Genomic DNA, 12598 nt, shown 5'->3' on the forward strand with positions numbered 1-12598 from the left:
GACTGGACATCTTCCGTTGAACGCGGTATCTAAACCACCTTGGCGTGTACGACATATTTCCTTCATAACATCGGCCGACAACTATATAAAGTTCGATCTCTGTGTGACTGCTGGAGCGTGAAACCCCTTTGGAAATTTCAATAAATTGCAGCTCCATTATGGCGGCGTTCTGAAGAAAATGGCTGCGGCCAAATATGTTTTTCGTTTTGCCCTTCAATTTGAGATCACGTCATTTTTAGAGTGCAGTGCCCCTTTAAGAAAAAAAAAACGCCGTGCTCATTGCGATTACATTCACAATATCAATCTGTCTATATCACATGCAACTTTGAAAGGATTGATGGATTGTGGTGCACTAACGTTTGTGCGAGAACTATTCACATGGAGCTATGGTGCACCACGAGATGCTATCATGGCAGAAAAGGGATTCGCTTCGCCATTGAGTCTGAAATCAAGAAATTAAATCAAGATTTTAATATTCCAGCACATGATTTGGCACAGCGTCAAATGTCGGGGCCAAACTGTTCCACAACAAGAAAGATGGCGAGGCATCGTATTCATATTAAACAACTGATCGGTAGAATCAAGGAGAATAAAATTTTGTCCGGTGTCATACTTAGCAGCATTGTGTGTCAACTAACCAAATATAGACTAACTAGCTTACTCTAATTGAAGATTAAAAATTAAAAATGAATGACGCAACATATTCGGCTATCGTGCAAATTCAGTTCCATTGTGAATATCGTAATGCCTAATAGCATGCTTCGTAAAGTTGTGGTCCTGGCATTTGTTTCCAACTGAAGCGTTCAGCGAAATTCTCAATGACTTCCTCTTTGTCCGTGCGACTGTTGGGATACCATTGTATGAGGGAATCCATCATATCTCTCCAAGTGTCTCGTTCGTTGGCATTGTAGACGCGAGATAGATTAAGAGCTTGTTCTATTCTGCCCGCCTTTTCGAGTTTACTCCGTAGAGCTTGATAGAATAATTTATCTCTTGGTTCATGGCCACTGCCCGTGTTGGTGTTATTGATTTGTTTTAATATCCACGTAACTAGTGGTTTGTCTTCAGGATCGTCTAGGCGCTGTACGAGTTCTTTGAATTTATCCGTATCTGGCAACAGGTGTTGACGTCTGCCTGGTGTTAGGCATTTCAGCTGATCTCTGGTTAGCTCGTAAGATTCTTCTTCACCGAGTATTGTAAAACCAATCCAATGACGTTTACGTCACAATTACAGCACAATTACTCAACAATTAATACACAATTACATCAACAATACACAGGCTTCAGCATAAGGTATGTTCCAACCGGGTTGCATGCTTATCACTGCATATCATAGGCCCTTTACTTGACAATTACATCAATAATATACAGAATTCAGCAAAAGGTATGTTCCAACCGGGTCGCATGCTTATTACTGCATATCATAGACTCTTTACTTCACAATTACATCAATAATATACGGCATTAAGCAAAAGGTATGTTCCAACCGGGTTCCATGCTCATTACCGCATATCATAGGCACTTTACTTTGCAACTACGGTACAATTACTTCAACAATTACATCAATAATATACGGTGTTCAGCAAAAGGTATTTTCCAACCGGGTTACATGCTTATTACCATATATCATAGACACTTTATATCACAATCATAACATGACTACTCCAACAATATACAATATACATACTTCAGCATAAGGTGTATTCCAACCGGGTCGCATGCTTACTAATTACTGCACATTGTAGGCACATTACTTATGATTGTGTCAGAAGCAAATCGCTCTTCATTTTCACGTTTACATTCATGAATTCATTCTATACAAAGGCACATGCTACACTGGTATCAATAACCCCATTTATGTTTCGGATACATCAAGGCAAGTATTTCCTGTTCAGTATCGTAATACATTATCATGTTATCGTGTCAAATACACACATTGTACAGTTACAATACTGACAAATTAACCGTCACAATTTTCAATTCATATCCCAAAATATTAATTCACGTTTCATTAACTCATTATACATCACAAATGTTAATTCATGTCTCATCAATGTCTGCACACATGCTATTGTGCTGCCTCGACTCTCCAGAATGTTCGCCGGCGTTTATTTAATAATTATTCACAAATTCTCGCCTTGAATTACTTTATTCACAAATTCTCGCCATGAATTACTTTATTCACAAATTCTCGCCATGAATTACTTTTTGTCAGTATTTTTCGAACAACTTTATATTCCTTTGACCTTTTCCCCCCTTCTTAATCAAACATACATAAATATCATTTTCATTTCTGCCAAAGCGCTCTCACTACCCCCGCGCAGCATATTGATTGTTCCTAACAATTCCAGAACGTCTTCCATTTCAGTCTCAACATTTGATTACAAATATAACAGTCGTATGTAATTAGTACAAAATTCCTTATTCTTCTTTCCGAATCATGTTTGATTTTCTTAATGCCATCCAAATTATCCATTAATTTGTTTAGTACGGCAAAATTTTCCAACAAGAACCAAAATTGTTCTTTTTCTTCGATATCTTATCCATTTTTCTCTAATTTTATCTCACCCTACTTCGCTTAGGCATATCGTCTGGGAAGCGACACAACACAGTCAACGTGTAAGCAGCTCAATCGTAATCGATCGAATAAGATTGTTACACAATAAATTACCGACAAATGCATCAATTGACATATACCACAAAACAGCCTAAACTAGGGTTACCATATTTTTGGTTCACAAATTCCGGACGCTCTTCAGCGCCCACTAGCGGATTTCAAAATGAGGTGTGAGCGAAATGTCGATCAATATGACGTTACACCAGCATCGCTTTGTCTATCGACTGGAGGTGGTCGCGATCCGGTTCAGGAGTATGTGGTTGTGTATTGTATGTTGTAACCTGGGCCGAAGCAACATATTTTCAGCCCCATCCCGCCCAAATAAACACTGATCTTGGGCCCATCATAGGGTATTCGATGCAACTTCTGGGGTTTTACCATATGCATCTGGTGTTAAATGATTTGAATGAATTGTGTCAATAATATTGGTTCTTCCATATATTACTGTATAATTCTAATCCTCTCTCCACCGACATAATCAGAGTCAGCGGTAGAATTGAGCTGATGTAGGATGATGACTTCGAAAATGCAAGGGGCGTGATTGTACATCGTTAAGTCATGTTCATGTCACGTCAATAAGATTATTTATCAGCCTAATGCGGGTGTGCACTTCACCACTGAGCTACATAAACACCGCACATCCGGTGGTTTCCAACCTTTTATGGTCGCGAATCCATTTCCAATTTGAAAATGTGCCGTGGCCCAGCTCAAAATTTGATGAGCTGATTACTAATTAAAGGTCGGCACATTTGCCCAGACTTACTCATTGCCTATTTGGAAGCTAATTACGTTCAACATCTTCGCGAACCCCAGAATAAAGGCAAACTACCATCGTTTTTGAATAAAGCATCCAAACGACCTAAAACGACGACTCTATGAATACCGTTATCTTGTAATCGCGATTACAATTAGACTTCTTTTTGTAAATGAATGTTATTTTTATTTATTTCTTGATCGCAGTTTTTGCGAGAGCGATAGTCCCATATTAAAACCAATATATATGATACTAAATCGCGCCTAGCGCGAAGAAAAATTTCATGTAGCAAAAATCTACGCAAAAATAGTCTTGTTTAGGTTGATTTACGAAGAAAAAAAAGATTGAGCTTACTTCAAGCCTTCGAAATTCCGGACATTTAGGCATATTTTAGAAATTCCTCCCGGACGCAGTTTTAACAGTGAAATTCCGGACATGTCCGGGAAATTCCGGACGTATGGCAACCCTAGCCTAAACCCTAATCGCCGCGATGACCTGTTACTCTGACCCCTCATTTGCTGACTTAGACCTAGGAGGAATAAGGCTGACAGATTGATCCAAACATGGCCATAGGCCAGTCTTAATCAACGTGTCCTAAGGTGTGTCAAGTTCAAGCTTTTCTCAAGTCGTCCCATCACAGCATTCAACCCTTCATCCTTGTCTGGTTTATGTTGTCTTGACGACAACATCACCAGTCAAAATGTCGGGATACGCCGTTTAAAGACACGGAGTCCAACTCTCGCCATTCTCACCTTATTCCCCACTTCGAATTTTATCCAAACAACCAAATGTTGTTACTAATCAATTGGAGCTATCAATAGTTATTGCCCATGCATTATGCACAACCGGTTTCCAATTGAGCCCCCTTCCAGCAGGCAAAACCTTCTCCGTTGGCAATGAGATGTTCCTACCTAGTTAGTCCTATCTATATAGACCCCCCAATCCCCACAATTTATTACATATATACACTTCTCGAGCAGGTCTGTCGATGGGAATGTCGACCGGAGGTTCATAGCAGCGTTTGGCGTGCACTAATCACCCTAAAAGCCGGGAAAACTAATTGAACATATTAGTTTAAATCTTTGTCTTTCGGCTTTTGATCCGTGTGCTGTTGCAGTCTATAGTCTGCTGTAATATGCAGTTTTTGTCTTCCTCGTGGCACAAGTCGCAGTGCGTTGCGGCTAAAACACAGACTCGTGTTCTCTTCAAGGCTGCTCGCAGCTCTCTTTTCGTCTTTTTACCAATGGATAGCATTTCCAGTCGTTAGGATTCTTCCGTCAGATTGCAAAGTGCCTTTCGGGATTTTCTTCCTTCCATCATCTCTTTACTAGCAAGCATAACTCCTTTGGGCAATTCTTGCTTCGTTTCTCCCTTCAATACCTTTTGTTCATTGTGTCTCATCATTCGCGTTTTTTTTGAAGAGTTGTTGGAGATTAGGCTCTATCATATGCATTAGTATTTCGCACATCCTGACATCCTGCCAATGTTCAGGATCATTTCGTATCTTCATACGCTTGTATCTTTCGAACGCCGCCTTCGTTTCTTTGGTTATTTTGATCGACGAATTAGACTTTTCTCGAAGTATTCGATTGTATCTTTTTCGAGCTCTCTGCGATAATTGCGATTTGTCCACAGTTTCGATAGCCTGTTCTTCTTCTGCACTTGTCGACGGCCGACTATTTACTTGTCTCGCAGGCGTTACGACTCCCTTTGGTGATGCGTTACTTGTCAAAATCCATTTCATGACTGATGGTGACTCGTTCTTTCCAACTGCTCTGGCCATACCTCTTGTCAGTACCAGATTCTGTTACCGAATATGTAGCATGTGCTATTGTATCATCAGGCGATATCTGTTCAGACACCTTCTTCCTGGAATATCCATAGATCTCATGTACCATGGCATGTGAAACACGACAAAATCGGCGCTAATATCCTTCCTTGAATACCAATGAATATCATGTAGCGTTGTTCCAGATTTCATGTCAATTACCATGTCACACAAATTTGTTTTACATGAGTCGTCGTTATAAATTCCATTTTAAATATTGTATGTTACAATCTGTTTTACATCCCACGATTTTATTTCTCACATTCGATATCGTCGGCCCACTTCACACCCTTTGTTGGTTTGGCTTGATATGCCGGCAGTGCTATCGCCGCCATTTTAACGGCTTCGGGTAGTATCTTTTTCCCTTCGTGAATCAAATTGCTATTCTTGATTGACCACATACGTTCTTTTTTATTACTTCCCACCTCAATGACGGATGCAATCTCTGTTTGTTTTTGTGGCACTGCGGGTGGCATTGTAATAGGATACATATCACTATTAGCACTGCTATACCAATGGCTGCTGGAATCAATAATGGCTTGAACAGTGATCCGAATACGCTTCCGAATATACCTCCGACTGTTTTACCAACGCCACTCACTATCTTCTCGCCTTCATTAATGACTGTCTCCAACCCAGTTCCGACACCTTTAGCAGTTTTGACAACTACATTTCCGAGACCTTTAGCTATTTTACCTGACGCGTCAAGCACCCGTTCAATTCCCGATCTTCGACCATACCACGTTTTTTCTTCATGTTTTATAGTCATACTTGCATTCTTGATCTTTTTCAGTTCTCGGTGTATAGCACTATTCTCTATCTTTCTTATCGTCAGATTGCTATTGGTATCGTTGACAAATGATTCTAGCGGCTTTTCGAATTCTTCAATGTTGACATTTTCCACAGGTATTTTCATTCTTCTTGCAAGTGTTTTCAGTTGTATTATACCCTCTATAATATTCAATTCAAATTTGACATTACTGGGTACATGTATGTTCACTCGCAGCAATTCCCTGCTAACCATATCATCAGCCGCTAGATGAACTCGCGCCATTCTTTCCAGCATGTGTATTTCCGAAACTAAGTTCTTCAAAGTAATGGAACCATCTCCATTTCCCATCTGCACTAAGGTCGAAAGAGTTTTGTCATCTTTGTCTGCTAGCCGAGCTGTTTCAAATAACTTTACTTGCAAACTGGTTAACATCTTCATTAGTTCAGGCGTCATTTTGTGCATATGCCGAAGATCTACCGCAGTTCTTGCTAGATTCTTTGCATCATTACGAAACCTTTCTCTAATTTCTTTTTCCAGGCTTGCCACATGTGCATTGACGGCCGATTCTATTTTAGTGGAACCCCATTGTCCTGTAGTTGCCAATCGTATAATTCTGGAACCCACCGCTAGCACTTGCCTCTTTGACATTGTCTGATTGTTAGCAGAGTCCGATTTTCCTGTCATTGTCTTAAAACAAAATGGCTGAACAGGATATTTTTCTTGCACATTCACATAGTAACGTGTGTCATTCCAGTACCTAAGTTTTGTAATTAGAGGAACAAAAGGATGGTCGCACTTATATTGTCGTGCTTTCTTGGTGTTTTCCGTTTGTAACAGTATTAAATCCTCTTCCAAAACTCCGTCATAACCTCCGGATCTTGGTGGCCAATCGGTTTCGTAGTCCGACCAATATGTATCCATAATCGATGCATTGCCTTCATTAATTCCTCTTCTCGGTAGTCCCAAGCGACATAAAGGAGTTCCAGTTAAGGTCTTGTTAGGTATTCCATCTATTACTTTCAACCGTAGTCGATTATTCCAGACTCTCTCGTGGTCTCCCGTGTAAACAACCGACCCCCATCTATGTAGCATGTGAAACGTAGCGAACGGTTTAAACCTTTTACCCGTCTTTACTGCCCATGTCTTATAGTATTGTCGTGTTTCTGTCAATGTACTATTGATTTCGTCCTTTTCTATACTGGATATATTCGGGTTTGCCCAGATATTGTTAACGTATTCTTCCATCAAAGCCAACTTTATCCTTGCCAAATCCTCAAATATAAATTCAGCACGGGTCCGTTGTATGTGTATTGCCGCACTTCCTGTAATGCATTTCATTTCTTCATGCATCCTTTTAGGGCTCGTTTTATTAAATCGCTTATCTGTTTTTCCCCAGGTCATGACTAGATACGGATCGGCCTTTAGCGTCTCGGGTCGTATTCGAGACGATTCTTTGCCATAGAACGAACAATCTATAGTCCATTCTGTCCTTATTTTCAGCGCATGGTGAGTCCATTTGTCGAAAAATCCTTGCCACAAAGGTAGTTTACTGTCATAGGAATAATTGATTGAATATGACCAACTTATTCGGCTGAGTTGCCACCTAATTCTCCTCTCTTTAAAGTGCACTAGCCTCTTGGTAAAGGCTTCTTTCTTAGTCGTACAATTAGCATGTACTTCGGCAAATTCTTGGAATAGCAACGAAATTTGTATGCGATATGCCGTGAAGAATTCCACCAAATTGAGGACTGTAATATCTTCTTCATTCCATGACCTCACATTATTCGATTCCGGATCCCAATTCCAATCATACCATTGGTACGGTTTATTGTTCCGAACATAAATCACGCTCCGATCAAATACTAGAGGATGCAATTCAGGCAATATCTCAGATCTTTTCCGGTATGTTGTCGAGTTGTTTGTTTTACATTCGGAGATATACTCGTCATGGGACGAGAATATTGTGGTATTAGGGAAGTATTTTTCCACATAATTCACAGATCTTGATCTTACTATTATTCCATATGTACTAGTTGTAAAATCCGAAAGAGTGTCATCCTTTTCGTCACATTCCGATGTCATGTTGTACTTGAGTCCCTCCCATCCGGCTATAGGTACCCATTCATGAGTAGCGTTATTGCCGTGTAACGATTCATCATAGACTTCAGTCTGTAGCCATTGTACCTTGTCTTCTATGCCAACAATTGTAGATCCGAGCCCGGGATTATAGGTTGTTTTTTCATCCGTCTGGTTCGTTTTCGATCCTTCCGCGTCCAGCAGAACGCAATAAATGACCATGATAATCCAGCAATAGACAACAGAAGCAATGCGAACGTGGCCCATTCTGAGTTCACATGTGGTAAATATATTTCAAATATGTTGTTCTTTTCCACCGTACTTGTTTCAGTCACACTCGATATGTTCGCTTCCGACATGGGTATTCTAACTAGTATCTGTAAAATGGATACCATTGTTATTATTGTATTCAGTGCTAAATGTCCAATTGCACAAATATCAGTCTATCAATATCGTAGTCCGAACGAAAACCACATTATCATCTTTCAACTCGTTAGGTATAAAGTGTTTGCTTGCCCATAACCAGTTTTTGCTTCCATTCCATTGCCATAGATGTAATGGCTGACATTGTTCAGTATTGTTCCAATTTTTCAGGACGTCCTTACGAGGGTACTTGGATTTACTCTGTACATTAGGCAGTGTAACAGATATTCTGTGTCTCTTTTCCCAACCTTTAGGCGCCTTCTCACAAGTAGTGAGTACACCGAATTTGTATTTATATCCCTGCAGATATTTTTGTTTCATTGGCAATAACCCATTGTTCAATGCTTTACGGTATTCTCCATCAGTAAGGTAAGCATATAGCTTATCCACATTAGGATGTATCTCATAAGATCGAAACATTCTCCAAACTTCACTCAAGCTTTCTTCAAACCCCGGCCTCTTCTTTCTCCAGTCATTTCCTTGCATTTCATTGGTTATACTTAATTGTAGTGGATTTAGCCGTGAGTTACAGGGTAAAGGCCACACAGTTATAAGCTTCATTCGGTCCACATAATTACTTCCTGAAACGGTAGGTTTCATATTCCATCCATGTCGTATAATTCCATATTCCCTCAGTCTCAGATGCATAGCAGCATTAGCCGACCTACTAGGATAATATGGTAGATTCCTATTCATCTGAAATAGATATACAATCATGAGGAATTATGTCCGAAGATAGTACAACTTTCGACGCGTCATTCAAGGACCATAGTGATTGCGGTTTGAGTCTTTCTATGTCAATGCAAATGCAGACTTCTCCCTTTTGCTTCGCATCTTTCTCGTCCGTGTACAGATGTACAAAACGTCTTCCCATCTTAGCTATGCCTTCCACCATAATAGGGGATACTCGGTTCTTTCGAGTGGCATGAAACAATGATGTTAGCCCTTCCGGGTTAATCCACTGTTGCATTTGCGGATTCTGTCCTTTAGTATGTCCTTGTTTTGCCGCAATCCCATGATCTGAGATCATTATTCTGTCCTTCTCAATCCATTCCGTCGGATTATCATAGCCATATTTCATAGCACATGCAAAAGGGTGCCAACCCCTCTTCTGTAGCATACACACTGTATGCCTGAGATGTTTAATCAATTTTCTGTTAAGCTTTTCTTTCTCATTTTTTGTCATTCCGCCTTTCTTGATAGCTATCCAGGCCAGTGGGTCACCTTCTTCCACTGCCGTGTTTTCAACAAACACTCTTGATAGCGCATCCGCAGTGAATATTTCTGACGTAGAAATATGAACCACGTTCCTGATATTGTAGGCGCTGATCACAGCCACCCATCTCATCATTTGCGGGTCATCTGAAGCTTGTTTGTTACCCTCAGTGGCTTTCTTCAATATTCCCATTACTCCTTTGTTGTCCGTAAGTATTGATACAGGTCTATCCAGAAGTATAGAACCCCATTTTTCGAAAGCTCGTACTACCGCCAACATTTCCTTTTTACACGCGCTGTATGAACTTTTTTCATTAGGTTTCCATTTCTTTGAGTAATAAGCCACGGGTTATATCTGTTTGTGGGGAATGGGTTCTTCGTTCTCCGTTTGGTATAGGACTGCACCCATCCCGTCCAACGCCGCATCTGTTTGTATGAAGATTGGTAGCCCCATTCGTAAATGAAAGAGCGTTTTCGGTCGTAGTAGAACATCACGCATTTTCGTGTAATTATCAAACAGCGTTCGTGTCCATTTAACAGGTACTCGCCTGCTTTGTGACGCTGGTACACATCCTGTCTGACTATCAAAACACGCCAGTATCATCGCCATATCTTCAAAGTGCGCTGCCAAATATCTCAATGCTCCAATATATCCGCGTAGTTCGAATATATTCCTGGGCGGAGGCATTTCACGCAAGGCTCTGATCCTTTCAGGTTGTACTTTGACCGTATCTTCATCCAGCAACACGCCAAGTAGATTTATTTTCTTCTTTCCCACAAAGCATTTATTGATACTGATGGTGAGTCGAAGTTCGGCGAGTTGAGCAAACACCAGATCTAGTAATACTAGATGCTGTTCATCTGTCTTTGTTATGAGTAGAATATCGTCAATGTATGCGAATATAGGGCATGCCTTTTCTTCCTCTTCTCCCCATCCATGGGTTTTTGCAAGCTTTCTGTATTCTCGCGTCACTGGTTCTACCAATCCTTCATTCATCGATTGCTGGAATATTGCCACGGCATTTTTGAGGCCCATAGCTAAACGTTTCCAACGTAGTTCTCTATTTGGTACCGCAATTCCCAAATATTTGCGATATTGTTCTGGCACCTGCACGTGATAATATGCCTTGGTGAGATCTATCAGCGTTTTCTTCGTCCTTCCCGATGCTTTATGTATCAAATCAGATATCAGAGGTGGAACTACATTTGTAGCTTTAGTATTGTTGTTGAGAGGTGCGAAATCTTGAACTACTCTCATAGGTGGATCCGGTTCACCCGTTAGCCCTTGTTCGAGGTGCCGTTTCAATGCTTCCTCTTTTTGTCTGTTGTTCTGTTTTTGAGCCACTACAAAGGGTGATGTTTTCCATTCAGAGTTACCTACTTCAATGACGCCCAATTGTAGGTATCTGTCCAGCTCTTTTTCCAATACCCTTGTATGTACGTCATTACGCAAGGTATACGCCTTTCCTACGAACGGGTCAAGTGACTCATCTTTGAGCTCAAGCGTGAACTTGTATGGTAAACCTGAATCACGTGATAGATTTTTTTCCAGGCTGCCTATTTCGTTCTTGTATTTTTCGAAGATTGGTAACCAAATCTCAGGCCTTAGCCCTTCCCATTGATTCTCAGGGTCTTCAATATCTGGTGGTTTATAATCTTCATTTGCCAGTATAAGCGCTTCAGCAGCTGCTCTTTCCAAGTCCTGTTTAGAGTGGATTCTTCGTCTTCTGCTAGCACGAAGTGACGGACTTCCGCTCCCCAGGCCTTGCCTGTATTCTCTTGTCTCATCTTAAATTTTGCAGGTTGCTGGGTGTTTACAAGGTGATCAGTCTCATAACCCAAGCCTCTTCTGCCATTATTGCCTTCAGCTCTTACAGGTAATTTTCTACCTTGCAGGCACTTTCCAAGGCCTTTTCCTTCTTCGTAACCCATGTCTTGACACATCTTCACAGATGCTGGGCTATATATGTATAGTGGTACTTTTTCGTCGTTTGTTTCCCCTGTCGATTCTTGTAACAGATAAGATATCGGCCTTTCAGTAACAAGTTTGCTAGATTCTGGCGGCACGCGTGGCGGCGTCTTCTCTATTTGTCCTGAACACGGCATTTCGTATGTCCGTACATCGGTTCCCTCCGAGTACGACAGACTCGTTATCGGCCTTTCAACACTTTGTGCTGAACACGGCAATTCACATGTGGGATCGTTTGCGGACTTATCTTGGTCGCTCGTCTTCCCTGAGGCTGCAGTCCTCGTATCTTCTTCAGCACTGGTTTTCCCCCCAGGCACGGAGTGTTTTTGCGTGATTTTCGACTTCACCAACCATTGATCAAGGTCTTTCTGAGGTACGTCTACCATCATCATGGCCTTGATTAAGCTGGTTTTTCCTTCTTGCGTCTTCCATCTTACGTCGTCTTTTGGCAAGTAGTGTTTCAACGTATTATGTCCAATTACATTTACGGGTACTTCTTCTCCCGTTAAAAAGGGGATATTTGTTCATTTCCCATATCTATCCACATCACGTATTGAGATTTCACTTCGCCTCCTACGCCTTCAATCTCAAAGGCATGTAGTAGTTTGTCGTTCCACTCACGTGGGTATGCTCTTTCGGCTGTTTTCTGCGTAATCATATTGGGCGTCGCTCCTGTGTCTGCCAAAAATGTGGCTTTCTTGCGTACATCACGTATATACGTCATTTTATCCCAAAATAGCGATTTGAAAGTCAATTTCAGTTTCCGCGGATGAGCTACATACGATAGCCCTTCCATCCCATGCGGTTCTAGCTTATCTTCCAGCCCTACGTGTCGTACCTTATGTATTCCGTTTTGTCTTCGTACAGTAGGCAGTTGTGATTTATGTACAGTTGAAATGTCATGTCTTTTATCAGAAATGCACTTATTATTTACAAATGATTTT

This window comes from Botryllus schlosseri, chromosome 1, assembly GCF_051294905.1.
Source record: "Botryllus schlosseri isolate E-star chromosome 1, Bs_hap1, whole genome shotgun sequence".
NCBI lineage: Eukaryota > Metazoa > Chordata > Ascidiacea > Stolidobranchia > Styelidae > Botryllus > Botryllus schlosseri.